This window comes from Corvus cornix, chromosome 2 (genome assembly GCF_000738735.6).
Source record: "Corvus cornix cornix isolate S_Up_H32 chromosome 2, ASM73873v5, whole genome shotgun sequence".
In the NCBI taxonomy this organism is placed as follows: domain Eukaryota; kingdom Metazoa; phylum Chordata; class Aves; order Passeriformes; family Corvidae; genus Corvus; species Corvus cornix.
The window spans coordinates 10767822-10791232 of record NC_046333.1 but is presented as its reverse complement, the minus strand read 5'-3'; the positions used below and the strand labels follow the sequence as shown (position 1 = coordinate 10791232).

The window sequence follows — 23411 nt, the reverse complement described above, 5'->3', positions numbered from 1 at the left end:
TTCATTCATATTATGTGTTACACTCAATTTTTAAACTCCATTCCTTTTCCCATGCTCTTCCCTCAGTTTCAGATCTTATAACTGCTGATAGCTGTCTGTAAATGTCATTGCTCTGTCACAGGACACTCATTGTCAACACAGTATATCCAAAAACCAGGGCACTCTGCAGCTTGTTGATGTGATGACCACTACCAGCAAGATGGTTAACATCACCTCACTGAGAATATTTACCTTCAAAATTTAAAAGAGATTTCTAGTACTGTTCCATGAATGCCATGGTGAGAGCATTTGAGGCTTTGTTCAAAGAACTAACAGCAGTCACTGACCTGCACCTGGCTTGCTCTTTTTTTTTTTGTGCAAGTAGAGAAAATACAAAGGTGGCAATTTTACTCTGAGATCACTGTATGAGAAAGAACTGTGTTCATTTTATACAGGGGAAAAAAAATGTAAACTGCAGAAACTGTCTTTTTCTTACTCCTGGAATGATTTGTAAAGGAGCAATCTGTGTTCTCCAGGCTGTGGACTAAACAGGAGGAAGGGATTTAATGAGCACTTTGTGAGTTACACATCTCTGGATATGGAGAAAGGATTGCTGCAGTTTTGCAGTTTTTTGGTGTTTGGCGGGTTGGTTTGTTCATTTTGTTTTCATTTCTGTTTCTTATATGTCATACACAAAGCTTCCACAATTGGCCATATTTAAGATACCATAGAACCATGGAATCATAGAATGGTTTGGGTTGGAACAGATCTTAAAGAGCATCGAGGTCCAACACTCCTGCCATGGGCAGGGACACCTTCCACTAGACCAGGTTGCTCAGGGCTCCATCCAACCTGGCCTTGAAAACTGCCAGGAATGGGGTCTCCACAGCTTCTCTGGGTAACCTTGTCCAGGTAGTTTGATACCCCCTCAGCTGTAGACCACCTCCTCCTACTTTAGACCACAGAGCCATGGCCACTGTGTGACATACATAGCAGCCAAGGCTTCTAGATGTTCCTGAGACGAGGTTCATATATTTCATGCAGTGCTTTTTATTTTAAAAAGCTTCAAATGTTCAAGTTTCCTTATTTGATCAGTTGAGATATATCTTTTGCACTAACACAAAATGTACAAGACATCAATGCTGAAGTTTGCTTTGTGCTTAATGAGAAGAGATAGACCTGTGTAAGCTGTCAGTTGAATGAAGAACATTTGGCAAATGAGCAGATACTGATGAAGTATCATTGCTGTGAACCACTTGTTCAATGTTTGATGACAAATTTAACCAAGACAGTTAACATGCCTAATTTTTCTCAGAAAATGTGGCGTTGGTGCTGAGGAGTCAAAGACAGCAGTTGTAAAGGCATAACATGTTTCTTATATACTTTAATGGGTTGCAAATGTATTTGACATTCTAGAAAACTGCCTCAACATTGTCCCCCAGATTTTATTCATAAATTATAATTTCCTTACATACATCTGGTTACCACTGGTCTACCTTGCTTTTTTCATGCTTAGCCTTAAGCCTGGAAAAATTTGTTCCCTTTAATAGAAGCAAATGTGTAGTAGGTTAATACAGAGAAGTATAAACTGTTCTCTGTCATTAGGATTGTGTTAATTCCTTTTATTTTTTTTAATCTATCACAAGGGATTGTAAACCTAAGTACGAAGAACATAACAAACAACACTGAAACAGGCTGAAAACTGAATTTTGCAACTTTGGGCTTAATATTCTTTTAATGCCCAAACAATGCCGTGTCTTAGGAACAAGATAAAAGCACTAACAGTGTATCAAATTCCTGTGAAATGATTCCCCTGCTTTGCTTGGTATAACATCACCTATTGAGAAACGTATTTGTTTAAGATGCTGCTACATCTGATTATGAGATTACATTTAAGAAGATAATATATACTTTACCAAGCATTACTTTACCACTTATTTAGTGCTGAAGTATAATCCTGTTCTATGTAAATGGCTAGAATACAAAATAGATCTGCCCTGACTTAATGAAAGATATTTTCTCCCCACGGTTTATATGCTTCTACAGATGTGGGGTTTTCTGAGTTGCAAATGCTTTTTAGAGTTCTTCCTCTTCACACCCTGGAGGGGCAAAAAGCAGATTAGGTTTTTGGGGGTTTGTTGCTTGTTTGGAAAAGAAGTTTTTCATGAATACCATAATGAGAAGTGTAGCATGAAGAATAACTTAAATGGCTTTTCAGCGTTGTATAAACAAACCATGGAAACCTGAAATAAATGAAAAATATTGAACTATGGAATTGGCACTCTGGATGAAATTAGGTGCAGTATGAATTTCATATCCAGGACAGATCTTCTATGTGGGTTTTCAAAGGTCACCTATTAAAAAGTCCAAATTTACCAACAGCTATACCTTGCTCTATGTGTGTTTATGTCTATATTTCACATGTTCAATAATTGTTACTGTAGAAAGTTACTCATTTTTTCTATGGAAAATCATTTGTATTTTGCACTGTGTTCACAGACTAGCCAAATCATTCAGTCTGGGGAGGAGGTTGGCTATCTGTTAAAGCACTAAAAACTCACACTTCTAGGTTTAAAATGTACACCTTAATGAGGGAGCTGCCGGAGACAGCAGCATGGGATGGAAAGGCACATTGTGTTGATTCAGCAATTTTTTTTTTGCTTCAATCCCTATGTGAGTTCACACAGACTGACATTCCTTCAGCCCTAATTTTCCATTCTCCTTTCAGTAGGTTATGCCCCTCAAGGCTCTAGTATCCTAAAGCTATATAGCTATTCCCTGACAGGGACTTTACTGATGTCAAAAGCTAGTTACATCTAGAAGGTATAAAATAACAAAGAGTATTTCAGAAAAGATGCTGTATATATATAGACCCTGTCTCACTCCTGCAGGCCAGCTCCCTCTGCCTGCCAAGCTTTCCAAAATCTATGGCTTCTCTTGGGGCAGACGTCTGCAGAGCATCTGACAGCTGGGAAACCCAAAGTGTACTTTTCCAGGTTGAAGTGGTGGCGTGATGCTTTCCACCTGGGACTGAAGGAGCATTACGAATGAATTCATGTGAAAAATCATCCAGGCAGATCATCTCCTCCTCCTTGGCAGAAGACTGCTCTGGAAGTTCTGTGCTGCTCAGTCTGCCCTGAGCATTCTGTTGTCACTTGAGCAAATTCAGTACTTGAATTAAATTGGGGTTCGGTTATGGTCTAACATAAGCTTCGACAGTCACATGCTAACTGTGTTGCCCTTCCAAGTCCCCTAGTTGTGAACTTCAGTAATATGGCCTCCAATCCTTGTCACAATCCACTAATACAAGCAGGGGTCGTGATGGTTCGTTTATAGATCTCAGAGTGCAAAAGGACACAAGGGATTTCAGTTTTCATCAAAACAGTGCACCTTTATTAAGTGCCCACAACACGGGGGTAATAGCTACCAACGGATGGGACGAAGACCTCATGGCCTTCTGCCAATAGATCGCCTTCTTTCCATTGGGAGATCTCGATCTCAGTTAATTTAGAAAGTCCCTTTATAGTCCTTTTCAGAAGCGAGGGGCAACTGGCCAAGAGATGGGGGAAATCTACAGCTGTTGTTATGGGGCCCGTTGCTTTGGGAAACAAGTACAGGACAGACGTACAGGACAGGTCGTTCCTTTCCGCATCAGCGCAGTCCTTCCCGCCTTGGCAACAAGAACGGCGCAGTCCATTGTGACCTGCACTAGTTTCTACCAGTTCCCAGTGGGTACACCTGCAGGCAACACTTGGCAGACATCCCACCTCAGCCAGGCCAGGACTCCTGTGTTCAGTCTCTGTCCTTGGCGATGACCGTGAGGCAGATGAGGGATCTTCAGACCATCTCTTACAATTCTCCAATTTCCACGTGCTCAATCTGCAATTTTATCCATCTTTACTATTTTTTCCAAGGGGTTTATCCTTCCCAGTAAGTTATAGGTGATGAGGATAATTGCAATGTTAGTACTAGGTGCTAACAGAATCAGTTTATCCCTATTTTGGGATTACATCCCACAGTGGTGAAACAAGGTCCTGGTTTGCTGTTTGTCCCATTCAGGATCAACTCAAGAATCAGGTGGATGGTTGAACTCAGAACTTGTTGACTCTTCCCACTTTAGTAAGCATTAAAGCCTTACATGCCATCATAAACTTCTTTGCATGAGGGACTTTCTCAAATGAGACAATTCATAGCAATATTTTGATTCTTTTCTTCAGAATGAGAAAATATTGGAAATAGATCTGTGGCACATACTTTTCTACTCTCTACTCAGCCAGTGCTCTGCATCAGCCAGTAATTTATGTAAAGTAGGGCTGAGGCAGGTACTCCTTGCAGGGGACAAAAATTTGGTTTCTTTAATATTATGAATGTCAGCAGCTTTAGTCTTTCCCTGTGCATGGCAATTTTATGCATCTGAGTAGCGGGTGATACACATAGAAACAGAGAATAATTTAGGTTGGAAAAGACATCTAACATCTTTGAGTACAACCACTAACCCAGCACTGTCAAGTCCACCACTAAAATATGTCCCCAGGTGCCACATCTACATGTTTTTTGAACCCTTCTAGGGATGGTGACTTCACCACTTGCCTACATCAGGTTCCAATGTCTGACCACCCTTTCAGTGAATAAATTTTTCTTGATGTCCAATCTAAATCTCCCCTGGTGCAACTTGAGGCCATTTCCTCTTGTCCTGGCTTGTTCCCTGGGAGAAAAGGCTGAGCCCCACCTGACTCCAACCTCCTTTCAGGCAGTTGTAGAGGGTCATAAAGTCCCACCTGAGCCTCCTTTTCTCCAGACTAAACACCCCCAGCTGCCTCAGCTGCTCATCATAAGACATGTGCTCTAGTTCTTTCACCAGCTTATTCTTTAAATAAGACACTGTTTAGAGGACTAAGCAGCAGCTCTGGTTCCTGCTGCTAGTATAACTGAATTTAGACTTGCTAATAATGATATCTTTGTTTTATTCATTTAAATTCTTTTTCAAAGAACTGTGAATTTTTCTCTTCCTGACTTTTCCTGATAAGCTAACGTGCTAAAAAATACAATGAAACTATTGGTGCAATTTGCTGAGCAGATAATACTGTACGACATTAAGGTCAGCAATGGTACTTGCAACAGGGAAGATGGTTAAATTTAAACAGAATATTATCCAAATGTTATTGGTCAGTTAAAATTTTTATAAATATAGTGAAAAATACTCTTTCTTAATAAATTAACTTGAATATTAATGAAACAGTGGAGAAATATAATCACAGGTATATGTAGCTGGTAGATTTAAAACTAGTGATCATATGATACTGTATGTGGGAGGAAAATATTAGCTTCCCGTGTTATATTGACACTGAATAAGGCCCAAAGAATTTTAAAAAGAAATCTGGAATTTATTTCATATTGAGAAGACAACAACTGTGTGGACATAGGCTGGATTTTACATGTACAAATTTATCACTTTCATTTCCTTGTATATGCAGCACATAAAAGGAGGAAGGTTGTGTATAATTTGGCACTCTTATTGGCAGCATGAAAGAAAACTATTCTGTCAAAAGCTTAAGTCTAAAATTATCTTAACTTCACCTACAGTGGCTGTGCCACTGTTGTACAGGTTTTAGAGAGCTACTGGAGAAGCACCACTGTTTCTTCCCCCAAGATAGTTTAGAAAATAGCCACACATAATTGCAATCTCTCTGATTTGTTTTTGACCCAAGATGACAAATAAAACTTGAAAAAATCCTGTTTAAATTAAGATAATTAGGTGAGTAATGCCCACCCTGGTTCAACAACTTTTTGTGAGACAAAATAGACTAAAAAAAGTCAAGACTAAAGGCCTGCTCCTCTAGAGTATGCACCCCTATCCCACTAGGTCATATTCCTTACAAGACCACATGGATGCATTTGAATTCCCCAAGTTTTCACCTATATATATTATATTGCAGATAAGTAAGACTGAGAGTTAGTATTTTCTTTCCCAATAGTCAACTTTCCTTTCCTGTTCCCTACCACCAGCCCTAAGGGCTAGTGCAGATTGATTAATGAGCTCTACATTCTCATAGTTGCAGTTTTTATCATATTGAAGCTGTAGGGGTTTTTCCCCCCCTCTGCAATAGGAGCAGGTCAAGAATTATGTATGACTGGTTATAGGCTTTGCAGACAATTTTTTTCTGTTACCAGAATCCCCTCCATCAGGTATCCATTTTGTTTTAACTAGTTGTTCTTCATACCAAAGCTACATGTAGAGAGAATTGCTGTACTGTGCCAACTCTTTACACAATGTGGGTGTATAAATGCAATATATAAATACAGATAATACAGTTGAGGGACAGGGGAAATGCTTATCATGATAATGCTTTGCTTTATCATGAAAGTTATTGCCAGAGATTCTGTTATCAAGGTGATTTATTCTGCAAAACAGGGTGCCATTTCCCTACATTTTTGCAGTAACCCATTAAGGCTTTCTTGAAAGAGGAGATCTTTCTGTTATATATCACATTATTTTTTCATAAATAGTCTTGACTAGTTTGGAAGTAGAGTTCTCTCTGGCATCAATAGCTTGCGTTGCAGTTCTGTGTTTCAAGTTCTGTCGTGCTACTGCAGTTGAAGGAAAAATAAAACTGAGCCCTCTTAAGCTATTCTCTTTGTCTTACTATAACTAGATTTGCACAGACCTGTGTATTTCTAGCTGGGCTGTAACCACTTGCAGTGTACTCTTTTTGTTTAGGCACACAGCTAGGAAAAGGTAAAAAGAAAATAAGCTTTCAACAGCCTCAGAACTGTTTCCTTCTATACTTACAGCAATGTGGTAGAATTCTGTTTTCAAATGTTTTATAGATCCAGAGTATTTTTAAATTTAATTAATGTTTAAGTTTAATAAAACAATGCACAAAATCATTATTTTGTGACATTAATGAAGTCTATTTTCTAGCACAGTTTGAATAGGCAGCACTAAAATAGCACTAAAATACATTAACATTAGGTCATCTGCTTTGCATTTATAATAATAAGCTCACATTTTCAGAAAGGATAATCTTAAACAACGTTTTTTTCAGTGCAAACTGTACATCTTTATCTTAAAATAGATGATGATTAAGGACTAGACAATTATTCTTCATCTCTCAATGATTTAAGGCACAGAGAAAAACCTTTTCTTGAGAGTTCAAGGTGCTAAAGAGGAGTATGTTTAAGTTGGCAGCTCCCTGCCTTCCTCCTTATTTACTAGGCACAGAATTTACTTCATTGTTGCCATCACACTAGAAAATGAGTTTACTGACTTTATTGCATGTTTGGCCCTTGGTGTGGACATATATATGGTTGAGTTCTCCAGCATTTATGTAAGCATATGCAGAAAAAGAAAATAAAGGACACACATTCCTCAAGTAGCTAAAACAGGAAGACAAAATGCAATGGCAGGACTCATCTTCCAATAATGGGCTTTAGTGTTTATTTGCCATAACCTGCACAATGTGCAATGTGATTTCCAAGCATTGAAATAAGCACTTTGCTTGTCCCAAGGAGCTCAGTATTTAATCAGGGGAAAATAAACAGCCAGTAGGAAGAAGAAAAGCAGTAAATATTTGAGAATGTTGACAAAACCCTCTGCTCTTTTCTTCATGTGTATGTAATTTGAAGTTCATTGTTCTTTAAATTTTGAACATATTTGCAATAATCTTTGGAGCCACTGGCTTTAGGATTTTAGTAAAGTTGTATTCAGTATTAATAAAATAAGTGGGGAAATTGAGTGTAGTTTTTTCTGTTTCTCTTGATATCAAGGTCAGTGAACATTCATTACTTACTTGAAAAGGACTAATATATCACCTCCAAATTCTAATTGAATAAAAAACAGGAAATCCGAAAGCAAAAATCTGGTAAGATTAAATCATATACCCACCCTCTGAAATACCCACCACCAAGCTGAGAGTATTTTTTAAATTATTGTTAATATCCTGTGTATTTCCTCCGCCTACTTTGGTTCCTGTTGTTTCTTTTCACATGCCATTTCTAACTCAATAATCTCCCAGAGTGGTTGTCATACTGAGGAAAGTAGTTAACAATAACTAAAACCATGCCTGTAGCTCTTAGGTTCCCTGTTAATAAGTTGGTATATGAGCTGGCTACAACACCTTAGGCCAAAGCTGTCAGACCTTCATCAATTTGAATTATACAAGACATCTCTAGCATTCGTGTGTGGACTGGCTGTTAAAGTAGCACAGGACAGTTCCATCCCGATTTTCTCTGACTTGGTGGGGTACTGCCTGTCACCTTGGTCTGTGGGAAGGCTGCAGCAGAAAGCACACACAGCACTGGCCTTTAAAATTCTCATCTGTTCATCACAGTTATCTAGTAAAGGATAATAGTTTACATAAAATTGCTGCGTTTGCAATGGTGAGTAGTAAATCAAAAAGCAATGAAGGATATACTACTGTGCATAATCTGTGGGGTTAACCCAGTGAAGTGGTGTAGGAGTAATCCCTCCCATTCTTCCTCTTTTCATCCCATCCTTAAGGAAGCTGTTAATGTCTTTTGTGTGCTTCTATTAGTTCCTTTGCCTTCTTGCCATAAATGTGATGTTTTACTTCCTCAGTTATTCCCTAAAACTATCTCTACCCAGCTCCTACACTGACCAAGAACTGATCACTTGTGTTAACACCCTGCAGATGCCTGTTACCTCCTTGGGTTTGTGTGCCCAAGCCCTCTGTTCTCATTCTAGGCTTTCCTCTTATGGACTTTTACAGCACCTTTTTCCCCCAAGGATTAGTCACTATCTCATGATGTTGTGTACATAAGGAACATCATCTTGCACAAACTCCGAGGCCTCATTTTTCTTTCCCTTCATGATTTACTTGTGTGTCCCAGCATCTTGAAGAGCTGTACCTGTCACTGGGCTTTCTGGGAAGAGCTGCGATTGAAGAACTGTTCCTGCTTTTATTTAGATTTTGGGAGTCATTAAAAGAGCCTGAGATGGACTAAAGGGTATTCAGATGTAGTACTGTTCCAGGCAGCTTCTGTGGCCTTCACAACCCAACCAGTGTGCTGGCAGAGCTGAAACAGCTGGTAGAAGTTAATTGATGTCCATTTCTGCAGTATTCCTCTCAGAAGAAAAATAACTATTCTGTGTTGTTTGGGAACTGAAGATTGAGAAGATTTTCCACAAAATTACCCAGCCTATATGAAGGTTGTCAGGCAGATCTCCTAGGTGAGTCACTGAAATAGATTGTTATAGGCACATACTCCCAGGTGATTTGTAAATCAGTATGTGCCTTTTATGCATATCTGGCATCAAGGATAGAAGTACAAAAGAATATAATTCTTAAATTGTATTAAATGGACTAAGAGTTATCATTATTATTATTATTACCAAAAAGATTTTATACTTCTATTTTTAAACCCTGTGTAATGCTATGATGCTTCTCCATTTAATTAATGTGCCAGTACAATAAAATAACACACAAAATCATTATTTTGTGACATTAATGAAGTCTACTTTTTGAGCACAATTTGAATAGGCAATTGAACAACAGTGCACTAAAACACATTAAAACCAGGTCATCTGCTTTGCATTTCTAACAATAAGCCCATACTTCCATGAAGGGTAATCTTAAACCACATTTTTTTTCAGAGCAGCCAGTACATCTTTATCTTAAAATTCCAAATGTTTCAACAATAGAAGATTGTTAAGAACTAGACAATTATTTTTCAGCACCCATTGATTAATGACTTAGTCTATGACACACAGAGAAAGTGTAGAACAAAGGAGTGCATTATAATAATGCACAGGCATTAAACCATCTTCATTAATAGGGTCTTTTTGGATTCTGCTTAGCATGAAACAAAGTATGCCATAAAGAAAGTGAAGTATTAGCCTTAAATATCTCTTTAAACTCACTTGATAAAAATAAAGCCTACATTTGTGCCCTTAATCTTAAAAATGTTTTGTTTTCTGGGATTCACACATTCTCCAAACTAGGTGAACTGCAGCAGGGTTTCTGAGCTATGAATTTAGTTCTGTTCCTATAGGCCACATTCTTCATATTTCATGTATTAGGACATTGCAAAAAAAATTTGGCTGTATCATCCTTCCTCTGCATTATAGAGTTTTAAGGTACTGCTCAGCACTATTAACAGAAGCAAAATCTGAGCATTTTTAATCAGTTAACCTGTTAAGACTTAGTAATACAAAACTGTTAAATGCTCCTGATAAGAAATAAGAATGAGCATAGTGAAATTACAGCTTTAACTATAAAAGACTCACCTTTGTTAATGCTCTGTTTCAACTAGAACTCTGTAAGTGCTTTCAGGTTTTAAACCATGAGATGTTTTGGCTCCTCCCTTTATAAATATATGTTTAACTTTGACACCATCCCTCCTCCCACTGATCTTGTCCAAGCTGCTACTTGGAAAGCACATGTCCACATGTTTGCAAGACTGGGACCTTAGATATGTCCGCTGCGCTCTCCACTTTTTCACAGCTATTAGTACTTAGGGCTTGTTTGTTTGGGTTTTTGTTTGTTTTCAAGATTTTAAGTTAATTTTAAATAAAATAATATTTTTCCCCAGTGCTATCATGAGTCTTTGCTACATGTTAGTAACCTACATCACACCTAACTCAAAGAATGAGGCTAAAATATGAACTAGGCATAGACCATGTTCATAGCACTTGGAAAGGACAGAAGAAGACGGATTATGAAGAGGTTGTTGGAGTTAAGTGAATAATTCACAGTGAATAATTAATTTGACAAACGTAGCCTCTTTGTGCATACAGACCAGATAACAGTCTCTTTCGTTCATTCCTTATTCGGATTTATTCAGTAAGTGTCTTTTGAATAGGGCACAGTAGCTGAAGCATCTCATCATGGATCCAAAAGCATGAATTAAAATCTCTCCCGAGATTCATATTTCACTGAACTCCTCTGAAAACTGAGGTCTCCCCATTTGGGACAAGCAGGCAGCCAGAAGAATCGATGTGGTGTGGGCCAAAAGCCCATCCATCCCAGACCATGGAAAGCCACATTTGTCTCCAAGCAGTCAAACTGAGGGGAGTGGGAAAACACCTTCACAAGAAAATTGCTGTTCAGGATGAGTCTGGCCTCAATGGAGGATCACTGTTCACCCTGGCTGTTTTAGAGTGGCAGGCTGATGGAAGAACATGGCTTTGTTTCCAAGATTTTTTTAAGTTTTTAATGTATTGACAGGACTAAGTCCAGTTCACATGTGCTGCCTCAGACTTCTTTTGCTGCATGTATTTTCTGCACACACCTACAGCAGGCAAGACTCGTGAACTGGGATGCTGCTTTGAAGGGAAATCTACTCTTGAGTTGAGACTCCTGACATTTAATGGGAAGTGAGAAATACTAAGAATCACCAGATGAACCCATATCAGGTAGTTGACAGTGAAAAATGTAACTGATACTGACTATAAGCTTTTCAGTTGCATTCATGGGCCCAAAATAAAAGTTTCTGCCCCAAAGACCTTATATACAGAGAAGATGAGAGAAGTACAGGGGAAAAAAGTGAGCCATATGAAACCAGTATGTAGCAGGAATTGTGCCAGGCTAGCTTCAATTGTTAAGACTTTTATTCTTATTCACTTCCCTAAGAAACCTCTACACGGAAATCTTTTTTCTGATTTGGATTCCATTTGGTGTAATGTCATATACTGCATGCTATATCTAATAATGGTAATTACTGTTGGTTTTGTTTTCTACTCAGATGTAACAATGCTTTGATGAACTGCTTTTCACTTTAATTGCATTAATTTAAACATGTGTATCTGATAAATTATTTACTGACAACTTATCTGGCAAGGACATACATGGTTCAATAGGCACAAGTCACACTGTAGTTTGTACATATTTTATAACATTAATTTGTTGGTCAATGTTTAACAGCTTAACACTAGAACCATTTCATCATGCATGCTATTAGTTTATCAACAAACACTCATAACTTCCAAATGGTAAGCTGTAAAAAAGAAAGAATAATCCTCCCCATCTCTATTAGCATGTGACTGGTGAAAAATAAAATTAATATTAATTAAAATGTATTGATATCACAAAGCAATTGTGATTTTGAACTTGCACATGAAAGAGAAAGTAGTTTTCTGCAAAAATTTAGAAAAAAAATTTCTTTATACTATCAGAGATACCCCAAGTAAATTAATTCAGGAGAAGCCCAGAGTCATAGGTATTGCTTTTTCATCATTTCTTTTGATGAAAAAGAAAGCTAAAAGCAATTATTAAGTTTTTTTCAGGTTTCTAGGCTTTAATTTGCTTAATTTTATGTCACATCAATGACAAACTCAATGATTTTGAGGCTTTTAAGTAGTAACTTTAGATAGTCCCATTTAGGTCATCACTAGACAGGTTGACAGCTCCCATCAGCTCTGGACACTGACCATTCTTTAAGCCTTGTTTCCTCCAAGTGCATACTAGAATTAAACTGAACCTTTAGAATCAAGGATTTGAAGGACATTTCACTGGATTCTGGGTCAAGGATGGTGTTTCTGCTCCTCTGCCTGATACTCTGAGCCTTAGGGCAAGCAGGAGCTTGTCCACACTGCAGCACAACATTGGGACATTACAAAAACCACAGAGCCAGGATTTGGTGTTAAGAGTGAATCCCACCCAAGGATCATGAGTAGCTTCAGAGTTTGATTTCTGTCACAGCCACAATTTCATTGCTCTTATCACACAAATTATTTCTGTTAGTTTGAGTTTCTTCCTGAATCATCTCACTGGAACTTTTTTCTTCAGTGATAATTAGAGGGAGCTTAGAGGAAACGTTTCTGTCACATAGAAGGAGATGACTTTAGGAACTGACCAAAGCTATGTATCTTTGACAAACTATGAGAGCCATAATTTACACAGAAAGAGACCACCAGCAAGACATATGCATAGAGGTGGCTTATCCAAATCCTTCTCAACTTTGGCTTATTGGTTTGTTTACTTCAGAAGACAAATTAAGCTTTGATAAAGTTTTTTCTCTTCTTGAATAGTTTTGCCATAATGTTTTCGTACTGTACACATATTTTTGTGATTTATTTTAATGGAAAATAATTTTATTAAAGTGTTTTCACATATATTCCTTGGGCAGGAGAAGTGTAGCTACAAATGCCTTTTAGTGGCTGCTTTGAAGACTGAAATCCACTCTCAGAAGGTTGAGTGGCTCCTACACATAAGCAATAGACGGTTCCAGGCGGAATTTGACTTTAACTCAGGCAGCCAGAGGAAATCAAAATGAGGCATAATCCACACACTCGGTTTGTGCCTTGCCTTCCTTCCATACTGTCACCTGCTGGAAAAACCAGTGCTTTTATACTGAGCCATAACATTTGTAATCTCTTTGCAACATTACTGTTTGTACAAGAAGAGTGGTCAAATAATAAGAGCTACACCAAGTCCTGATGCTGTTATTTTAAGATCTTGGAATTTCACGAAAAGTCATCCTGTTCTAAGACTGGGGTTTGGTTTAGATTTTTTTCCATTTCATAAATTTACATTAATTTCTTCTCTTTTTAAATCCTTAAAATCATAATTTATTTTAATTCACATAGTCTGTTGCTGAACACTGCTGACCCCTTTCTCATCCAGTAGATTCTTCCCTTCCTTGGAGTTTTTGCAGGGGACTGCCTGCCACAGCACCGGTTTTACAAAGAAAGAAAATATCCACTGCTGATTTGCTCCTCTCAGCCAGCCCAGATATCCGTGTGATTTCATTCATTAGTGTAGAGATTAGTCCATTATTAGTCCATATTGGGTGCTCTTTTTCAGAAGGTAATGACAGTGCCTAGTAAAAATGGGCCCTGATTTGTAGTGGGTTCTGTGGTAACAGAACTAGAGCCTGACTCCCAATTTGTGTTGTGAGTTCTATTCATTACAGATGAATAAATGTCCACAGCATGAAAACAACAATGAAATGGTCTGACTAAATGTCTGACATCATGCCAAATTCTTGATATTCCTTAATTCACTCACTGATGTCTATTCTTATCCTGAATAGTACTTGAATTTACAATCTGGTATCAGTTGTTGAGGCCGTTCCCATTCTAGCCTATAGCTCCATTGCATGTCTTCCCTCATAAAAACCATCCATTTTTCAGGCCTTCCCTACATCTCTCTCTTCAATTTGATAGCTTTTTTTGCCCTTGGTCCACAATTTTCCAAATGTGCAGTGCCCAGAATCACACACACTACCTGAGGACTCAGCAGTGCTAAGCAGGTCAGAAGGATTCCTTTCTGAGCCCAGTAGATGGTACTCCTGTTTAGATAGTTCAATACAGTATTTTCCAGTTTTGCAGCAGAGTGACGTTGCTGACAAACACAGGCTGATTGAGCCAAAATGCTGGAAATATAGCCCCAGAAAATGATCCTACTGTAGGCAAAAGAGATGACCTAGACAAGTTCATTGATACTCATCATATTTTTCCTCTGTATTATGAATACAGTTCATACTGTAACTATATTCAGTATTATATCAAATCTTGTTCGTATTAAAGTTTTGCATTAAACCCTTATTGGCTTCAACATCAATGGGAATGAGTTTGTCATTTCTGTTGATTATATAGAGGCACTTAGTTATACTTTTCTTTTTATAGTCTATTTGCAATGAACCATAGATGCATTCATAAAAGATAAGAAGACATCAGACTCAGTACTTTCAATGCCAAAAATACAAGTTGACGCTCTTTCAACTAAGCAGAATGCTGTCAATAGAAATTAGCGGTGTAAAAAAAGTCATGCACCACAGGGAGATGCAATCAAGGCTTTCACAGACAGATATCTTGGAATACTTTTTATTTTACGTGGCCTTAAAACTTAAGCAAGTTAACTCAAAATGCCCTTTATGAATTTGTAAATATTATCTCACTGCTGTATACATGCTCTAAAGCATTTCCCTTCCTACTTGGATGTTGCCTCTCCTTTCCAGGAGGCTAGATAAAGCTCCAATGCAATCTGAATCTTTGTGATTAAAAGGCTAATTTATCATTTCCTAAAAAGAAGAATCACGCTGTCATAGGAGGACAGTGGGTTGATTTGGAATACCCGTCAACCACAAAGGAAATCCCTGCAAACAGTTAAAATAATTGGAAAAATTGCAAATTTATTTACAGATTTCTTAACATTTTGTCTTTACACTAACACAACAATGATTTTTGACCTTAGTAGCTTTCCCCAGCACAGGCAAACAAGCTTTGAATTATTGTTCTGCTGCAATGTAACAATTCCATTGCTCTGACCCTTGGTGTCTTGCAAAATACAATAGAACAATAATTGTCAATCCTTCCTATACAATGTGCTAGATTTGACAGAGGTCAGCATTAGCTACAAGACCTTTGGCTGATGCTCAAAGAGGTAATATCTCTTCTCTAGTTCAGTTGATAAAACATCAAATAGAATCAATTTTTGCCATGCTTTTGTGGAGACAGAGATAAAAACAGTTTTTACACTGTAACATGTTTTTTAATAGACAGAAAATAGATGACAGTATAGCTCAAAGTGCTTTGGTAAATATAGTATTTAAATGTCAAAAGTTTTTATTCTTCTGAAGAGAAATGCCATAATTCTTCCTTCCAATTTGCAGTGTGATGAATCTAAGAAGGCTTTGCTTTGTGCAGAAAATAGAGGATTTTGTTGCAGATCTTACATGAGTAATACATGAAGGAAAAGACTGACTCATAGACATTTTGTGTCAGCATGTGATTTGTACAAAGCAAGGACATAATCTGACATGGAAATAAAATGTGTGGTAGATGCTCCTCTTTGGCACCATGGAGAAGCTGGTGGCAAGGTCAGCAGCTACGAAGTCTAAGCTCCTCACGTTGTAAGCAGTTGTTAGTTAAAATTTTGCTTCGGTCCTACAGCCTGAGTCTTTTGTCTGTCATCTCTGAACATTTTGATCGAAAAAGCTTAAGAGAAAGAGACATTTATGGCACGCAGCAGTACTCCATATCTGTGGGGGAAATCAGACTTCAAGACCAGAAAGAAGAACTGGCATATGAAAAGAAAGCACAAATTTCTCATAATTCAATTTAATAGCATTATTCCTTTTGGTATATTTCTAGACTGTGCACATAAAACTGTCTAATGTTGAAATAAACAGCAACAAAAAACCTCTCCTTGTGATTACTTTAAGTGTATTCCCTAGTCTTTACCCATACAAAACATGAAACCACACAAATCTTTGCTTCCCACTTCTGTTGCATGATGCTGAATATACCATTTTGCATATGCTGTCAGCTCAGGTTCATAAAGATTGGGGCCAAAAAAAAGCACCATTTTTCGATCAAGAAGCTGTCTGTTAGAAAACAGCTATTTCACAAGACCATCATTTGACACTGAGCTTCAGCATCTACTGTGATCTCCATGAAAAACATAAAACCAGAATGTGCTTGAATTACAGAAATCCCAGCCTTTGCAAGATTTTCCTGCAGCACGTTTGAGAACTTTCTCTGTGCTGGGATGCTGCTGGTCCCGAGTTCACTGTTACACAGGGAAGGCATGCACTTCTTTAGGGCAGCAAATGTGACAACAAGGGAAACAAGGTGGAAAACAATCACTTGGAAGTTCTTTCATCTTTTGAGAAGCATCTGTATTATGCTTATTCACACTTATTATGCTGCCATACTGGTGACACTGCACATACTAGCAGAGTCAAGCACTATCTGTGCTGAGCCTGTGTGGCAGGATTTAGACATTGCTTCAGATCTGTTTGCTTCTCCCATCTCACCCCATGCCTGTCCCAGTCTATCCTCATCCCCATTCTGATCCCTGTCCTCGTCCCTGCTTCCTTCATCTTTACTTTCTGTAAACCCAGCAGTGACAGGCTCTGTCTGCTGATACAGAAGTGGTTCTACAGCAAGATAACAAAGGAGATAATTATCTAACTGCAACTTGTGATGGAGACAAAAGGTCTTTGCAAAGTTTACTGAAAAATGCTTCCTGGAGTTCAGGTGTCTGTGTCCTTCATTTCCCCCCTTGCCAAAGGTTGAGCTCACCTAACTGTACCGTCCAACAAACCTCCTATGTCTTCAGTGTGCTGTCAGTGATGTGCTTGGTTTTAAAGACAGGACAGCTAAAACACTTTAATTATGAGGTTGCCCACTCCTAGTCCTGGTCAGGTGGTCCCTGGATGTGAATTTCAAAAAGTATTGTGAACCATGTTAGCAATTTTGAATAGTAATTATTTTCTCCAAAAACTAAATGCTGACCTACGACTCATGGGATAGAAGAGCAGCAGAAGACTGGCCTCCCTGTCCTAAGGAAGGGATTTGTGTTTCAGAGATTCCTGCTTCAAATAGGAACAATCATCAGTACATTTTTCACAAATGAGTTGAGGTGCAAACAGTTATCCCTAAGCAATTTAATTTCACTTGAAAAACAAATGGAGAAGCAAGGTATCCTTTAGCAGAAGCACATTAGAGGGAGCCAGGAATGGTAAGTAAGGGAAAAAGTCAGAAAGGAAAGTAAGGGAAAACTAGCTGAAAATCTGCTGAAAGTCTCTGGAGGAAAAAAAAGCCAACCTCTTGAATGTTGGTTAAATATGTTGTATAGAAAGATGTAACAACGAACACAAACATTTATTTTCAGACAGTATGGGAGTGAGGTTTATGAAGCAAAGCAATGTGTAATCAGTCCTTTTTTTCTCCTTCCTACATTTCCAAATGATTAACTCAATGCCAAACTAGCTATCTATCCTGCCTCTAAAAGAGGTACCTGGCAATTACATCTCTGCAAAGGTGCATGGTTTCCTTTGTGGCTGTGTGTGAAAGAAGCAAAATACCCACTTTCATCTTTGCATCTGAGTGCATTTGTACTACACACATACATGGGATTTTTCTACAAAGACAGGAAGGCAAGGTCTGTTTTTTCATCATGCATTTAAAAGTGAACTCTCACTGCAAGCACGGGGCTTTGTAAGCATGAGAGCAGCTTGCTCTTGGCTTCGCACATTTATTTCTCAGGAACCCAAGTGCACTGAGTAAATATGCACATTTTAGAACTAATATTACTAGAGAGGGTACACTGGTGGTTGTACATATGCATCTGTCCGTTTACCAATACTATTGCTGGGAGGTAGGGAGAAGAAACGCTGAAGCAAGAAAGTCTATTACCAGGAAAGGTAAAAATTTAGTGACACAATTTAGTAAACTGTATGAAGCATGGCATTCAATGCTCAGGAAAACGCCCAGATATTCAGGTCCTTATCTAAAGTATGTCCAAACTATCTGCATTTCTTGGGTCTGCAAAGCTGAACTGGAAATTGGACAAGACAGGCTTTTCTGGTATTGCCTGTTTCTGGCTTTGGCAGATAGCGGATGATAGCATCTCTCTTTACACACTCCTGCAGAGCAGCAGCAGTCCAGGGCTAGCCAGGAAGCTAGCAGTGATGTGCAGGAGAGATAACAAAGCCCAGGATTAACTATGGCAGGCCCTTGCTTTTGTTCCCAGGGGAGGTCATGTCCCATGTGCCCGTTTGTGTGAAGAATGCAGCCAGTCTGAACTCCCAAAATGTCTTCTTCCCACCCAGCGGTGAGGCATTGTAGGCTGCTGTGTGGTCTTTCTCAGTGCTGCCTCTGCAGAAGACGGGCAATCCATTCGTATCCACAAAGATTTCTCCTACATAATGAAGGCAAACAATGGAAAATTAAAAGCAGGGGATTCCACAGATACCAAATCGACCAAATCACTCATAGGCTTAACTCCTGGAACACCTTCCTGTGTCAGAAAGTGTGGTCACCTGTCAAAACTGAGATTTTTGTGGCATTTTGCTCACTATTTGAGGATTCAAACCCAGCTGAGGACTCCTCAGAGTTTGGGAAATACCCAGACTGGGACCCACCTTGATTCAGCTGGAAGCTGCCTGGCCTAAATAAACCAGAAGAAAAAAGACAGGGTTTGTTCACTCTATTGGAAAAAAAAAAAAAAAAAAAAAAAAAAAAGAAAGAAAAAAAGGAAAATTATCAAGAGCTTGAAATTTTTTTGCCTTGAATTATTTTCATTTGTAGGTAGGTTCATTTGCAAGAACCAAACTGATTCTATATAACAATTATAGCAAGCAGCCACACTGAGTGATTAAAAACAAGGTTACAGAATAAATACTGATCTACTTTTATAGTGTATTAGTAAATACATCGAGCAAGTGTTGTGTTTAGTGTAGCTTTTACTTTAACCATAAAACTGTACATTTCAGGGCTAAGGTAAAGAAAAACATAAATAAGATTGTCTGGTATTATGAAAAGGGGGAAGGGATGTATGGAGTATTCATAAATAGCTGAAAGTATTGATCAGTGATGGTGAATTACCAGTGAACTGTACAGAGCACTGAGTTACCTCCTTGTCTTTGACTAGGTTCAAATGTTAAACTTAATCTGTAAACCTTTAAATGGGATTCAGAGCCAAGAGTCTTGAAGACCTGAGGTTCCAGAAAACGACTGCTGAGTTTGATCCAAATGTCAGAACAAAATGCAGAGAAGGACTTCATATTGGACTTGGAGATGAAATTAAAAATCAATGAACACTTTTTAGATATTCTTCTCTCCTTGAATATTAATAAGTGGGTAGAAGAAATAGTAGCATCTGTAGAATTATCTGTATTAAGACTGTATGTGTTCAAAAGCTTTTTTCAAGGTTTTTAAAAAATTATTTCATATATTATAAATATTTCTTTGAGCATAAAAATAAGAAAATGAGAGGATTTTCTACTTTCCATGTATGATTTTTTGTTTCCTGAAAGAAAAGGCTTTTGTCTTCTGTGTTTCTTGGAGGGGAAAGCATGTTTTTTTAAAAAAAGAAAACAGAGAAGTTTCACCCTATTTCTTACAGGACAAGCTCCGCTGTTCCTCGTGTTTAACGACAGCCTGCTTTTAACGACAGCCTTCCTAATTCTCAAGTAAATTGAGTTTTCACTGTTTTCTTGGTCCACTTGGGAGGTGGGCACCGACACTCCGGATCAGCTGCTGACGGCGAGGGCTGCATTGTAATGCAGAACAAATGAGGGCTGGATACGTGCCCTCCTCGCATTCAGCCGCCACTGCTGCCACTTACAATTACAAAGGACAAGAGCAGGAGACACTCCAGCAGCGGGGAAGCATGACCTGCGAGCCGCAGCTCATTTCGCACTGCACTTATTCAATACAGCGCTGCCCTATAATTTCCTACAGCATGGTTATCTGTTCGCCGGTTACACACTCACACCTTCATTATGTCCCCGGTTGCCAGCGCCGGCTGCTTGTCACATCTATTGATTGCAGCCGGGCTGCAATTTGCATGGATCACTCGCGACTGTCCTCAGCCAGACCGAGACCCTGCCTGGGACTGACAGCCCAGGGACTGATATCCCTCCTATAGGGACCGGTACCTCATACAGGGCTGATACCACTCGTAGGGATTGATGCCCCCTATAGAGACCGCTAGTCCTGCCTCGGCCTGATAGCCCTGCTGAAGTGTGACACCTCTCGTGGCGACTGATACTCCTGCCGGGCAGCGATGCTCCTCAGAGGCACTGATGCCCCGTACCGGCACTGATGCTTCTTAGAGGGACTGGTACCCCTGCCAGGGACTCTGCCAGGACTTTGCCAGGGAATGATGTCCCTTTCGAGGGGGCAGCAGCCGGCAGGGTCTCGCTGAGGGCTCTGGGCAGCTGTGCCCAGCAGCTGGCAGCCCCAGGAAAGGATCACGACACCCCATGGGAAACCCGATGCATGAGCACCTGAGAGAGACTGTCCTTGCACTGCAACAAGCAGAACGCTTCGAATTTCAGAAATGCACTGTGATTGTCTCATAGATAGCCACAAGGAACTGGACACCCAAATCCCTCTGCCAATCGTTTGGCGTTAATTTCCACAATTACTGGGTGGGTGTTTTAGCACACAGGCTTGAGGGAAGACTGAGATACAGGGAACAAAAAAGGGAAATCATATTAGATGAATGTGAGTATTGTCTGTATTGCACTAGGTTTTCTATTTCCCTGTCACAATAAATGAGACTATCAGAAGGTGCAAGTACATCTGTGAATCTGAGGGTGTCTCCTGTAAATGCAAGCTGGCATGTCAGCAATCACAGCTGGCACATGCAAGGAAGAGAACATCCCACAGCTGGGGGGTTGTGGACTTGTACTGAACTTGGGATGCTGTGCTCTGACCACGTCTGTAGATGTGCAAACCTGACTGAGATGTCGGTATTTTGCGGGGGCTAAAGAGATGCAATACTTAATCCCATTTGTGTTTAAGTCAGTAGGACAGGTCTGGTGTCTTTGGATGGAGGCAGGACTGGATCTGATATCAGAATTAGCTGAAGATCTCTGTCTAAAAACTGTTTAAGTGGTTGCACAAACAGAAGACAACAAGGTGATCAGATGGGGCTAAGAAAAGCACTAATTGCTGTGTTCCAGGAGGAACATAAATAGCCTCTTGAAAGGTTCGGTGAATCATTTGCCCTTTCTCTCACGCACCTTTGTGTTTCATGGAGAGGTTTTGTGAGATTTTGGCTGCAGAAGGAAGGAATCCAAGCTATCTGAACCAACGGTGGTAGCTCAGCGGGATAACAAAATCCTCACATTATTGCAGAGCAGGCAACTACGCAAACCTTTTCAAATCCTCTCCACAAGCAGAGTGCAGATAAAAGCAGGCAGCAAAATGTTTCTGAAATTATCTGTGATGGAGTAAAATCATGCATCATTTCATAAGGGATGCTGAATCAATGCTTATTACTTACAAGTAAGGTGCTTAAATCCTTCAATGGGTATGGGAAGAAAAGAAAGGGAAGGAAGTGTCTGAGATGAGCACAGTAAATTGCACCATGAATCTAAAATAAATCCATCCTAATTATTCTTATTTTAAATTGTAACATACATATTCCTGATCATACTCTACCCCTTCCTTTCAGTTTATGACACTGTTTAACATACTGATCCATTTGTTTCATTTTGTCTTCTCCTTTTCTCTTGCTGTCACACACAGCATTTTAAAGAAGCTACACCAGTACATCTAAAAGCCACAGCTTGCAGGAAAACAATCTAATCCCAGGAAAATATTGGTAAATGAGAATTTCGTCTTTGTTTTCAGGGTGAGAAAAATCAAGTATCCATTCCTTAAAAAGAAGAATTAGCACAGCTGTTTTTGAGAATTTGTTCTGAAAAAGGCAATCATGCCTCAGCTTGGTGTTAATGATTTCAAATTTTCAACATTAATACATAACAATTCTCAGTTCAGAAATTTTCAGTATCTATGGTAATGCAATGCACTATAATTTTATTTATTGTTGCATCAAAATAGATGATATTAAACTGCAGCATCCTACATAGAACTGAGTCTGGAGTTATTGATATGGTTGGATACTGTACTTCTATTCCCATGACCCAGAAGGTCATGAGAATCATACTACACCTAGAAATTTACCTTTAACCATTCCTGCAATAAAGAACACAGTGTCACTTTAAAAATTTACAGCTGAGGTCAAGGCCACAGGAATCAAACAAGCCCACACAGGCAGGGGTTGGTGAGGAGAGGTCATCCATGTGTCAGTGGGACCACAAAGTCCAGGTGGCGGAGGCAGGGCAAGCTGCTCACCTCTGTTTTGAGACCCCACACAGACAATGTTATACATGGTGGCCTGAATTTTGATAGTCACTAATATTTGTATTTTTAAAAGGAATCCAAAAATAGCTAACTTGTGACATGATTGGAAAATGTGCTGTACTGTGTGTGGGCTTCTCTGACAACAGCAGAGTTCACTCTGATACAAATCAGGGCACCATTTCAATTTTTCTGCATGAGCAGAGTCACTTCCACGGATGAAGAGAGAGAAAGGAAGAATCCTACTAAAACTTCCTAAAGACCTGATGTGCCCTGTTTTCTATCCAAATTGTCCTCTGAGCTCAAGGAAACTACGCTCCCAGCCTCCTACCTCAGTATGATTAAGGAGCATCCTGTATAACAAACACCACTCTAAATTATGATTTTTCAGTATTTTTAGTTTTTCCCAGAACATTTTATATGACTTGTTTAAATCCAAGAGCAACGGTGAAGATAAAAGAGCAGGAAAGCTTTCTTGTGCTATTTCAGTATTTGCTGAAACTAATAATTCAGTGTCATATGTGATGATGTAGTAAGTCAGCAAACGTGAAATATCTCTAGGGAGCTCTTTTGTTCTGCTATTTTTTTCCTACCCAGTGCTTCTGGTTGTCAACAGAAAAGCATAAAATAAATTTTCAGATTCTAAATAAGGCATCTTACATATGATCCTAATACTTCTTTCTGGGAAAAAAAAAAAGAAACAGTCCAGCACTGATGTATAATTTTCTTTAACTGTTTCCCCTTTGATAAAGATGTAACAGGAATTGAGAATTTGAAAAGGATGTTTATTAAACTGATTCTATAAATGGAAATATATATTTTAAAACCCAGGATTCAGTAGAATACTTTGTACTTTATACTGGTGTAA

At 38.9% G+C, this 23411-nt stretch overlaps 1 long non-coding RNA gene across 2 annotated transcripts in view; it reads right to left on the bottom strand.

The window, feature by feature from the left end:
• LOC104686449 overlaps positions 1 to 23411 on the bottom strand; it is a 61196-nt gene that overhangs the window by 28174 nt on the left and 9611 nt on the right. Inside the window, exon 3 of one of the 2 annotated variants that reach the window (XR_751347.4) lies at positions 11531 to 18587. The exons of the other annotated variant lie outside the window; for it this stretch is intronic. This is a non-coding gene — a long non-coding RNA (uncharacterized LOC104686449). Of the gene's footprint in view, positions 1 to 11530; positions 18588 to 23411 lie in introns of those variants that run through there. 2 annotated transcript variants of the gene reach the window in all.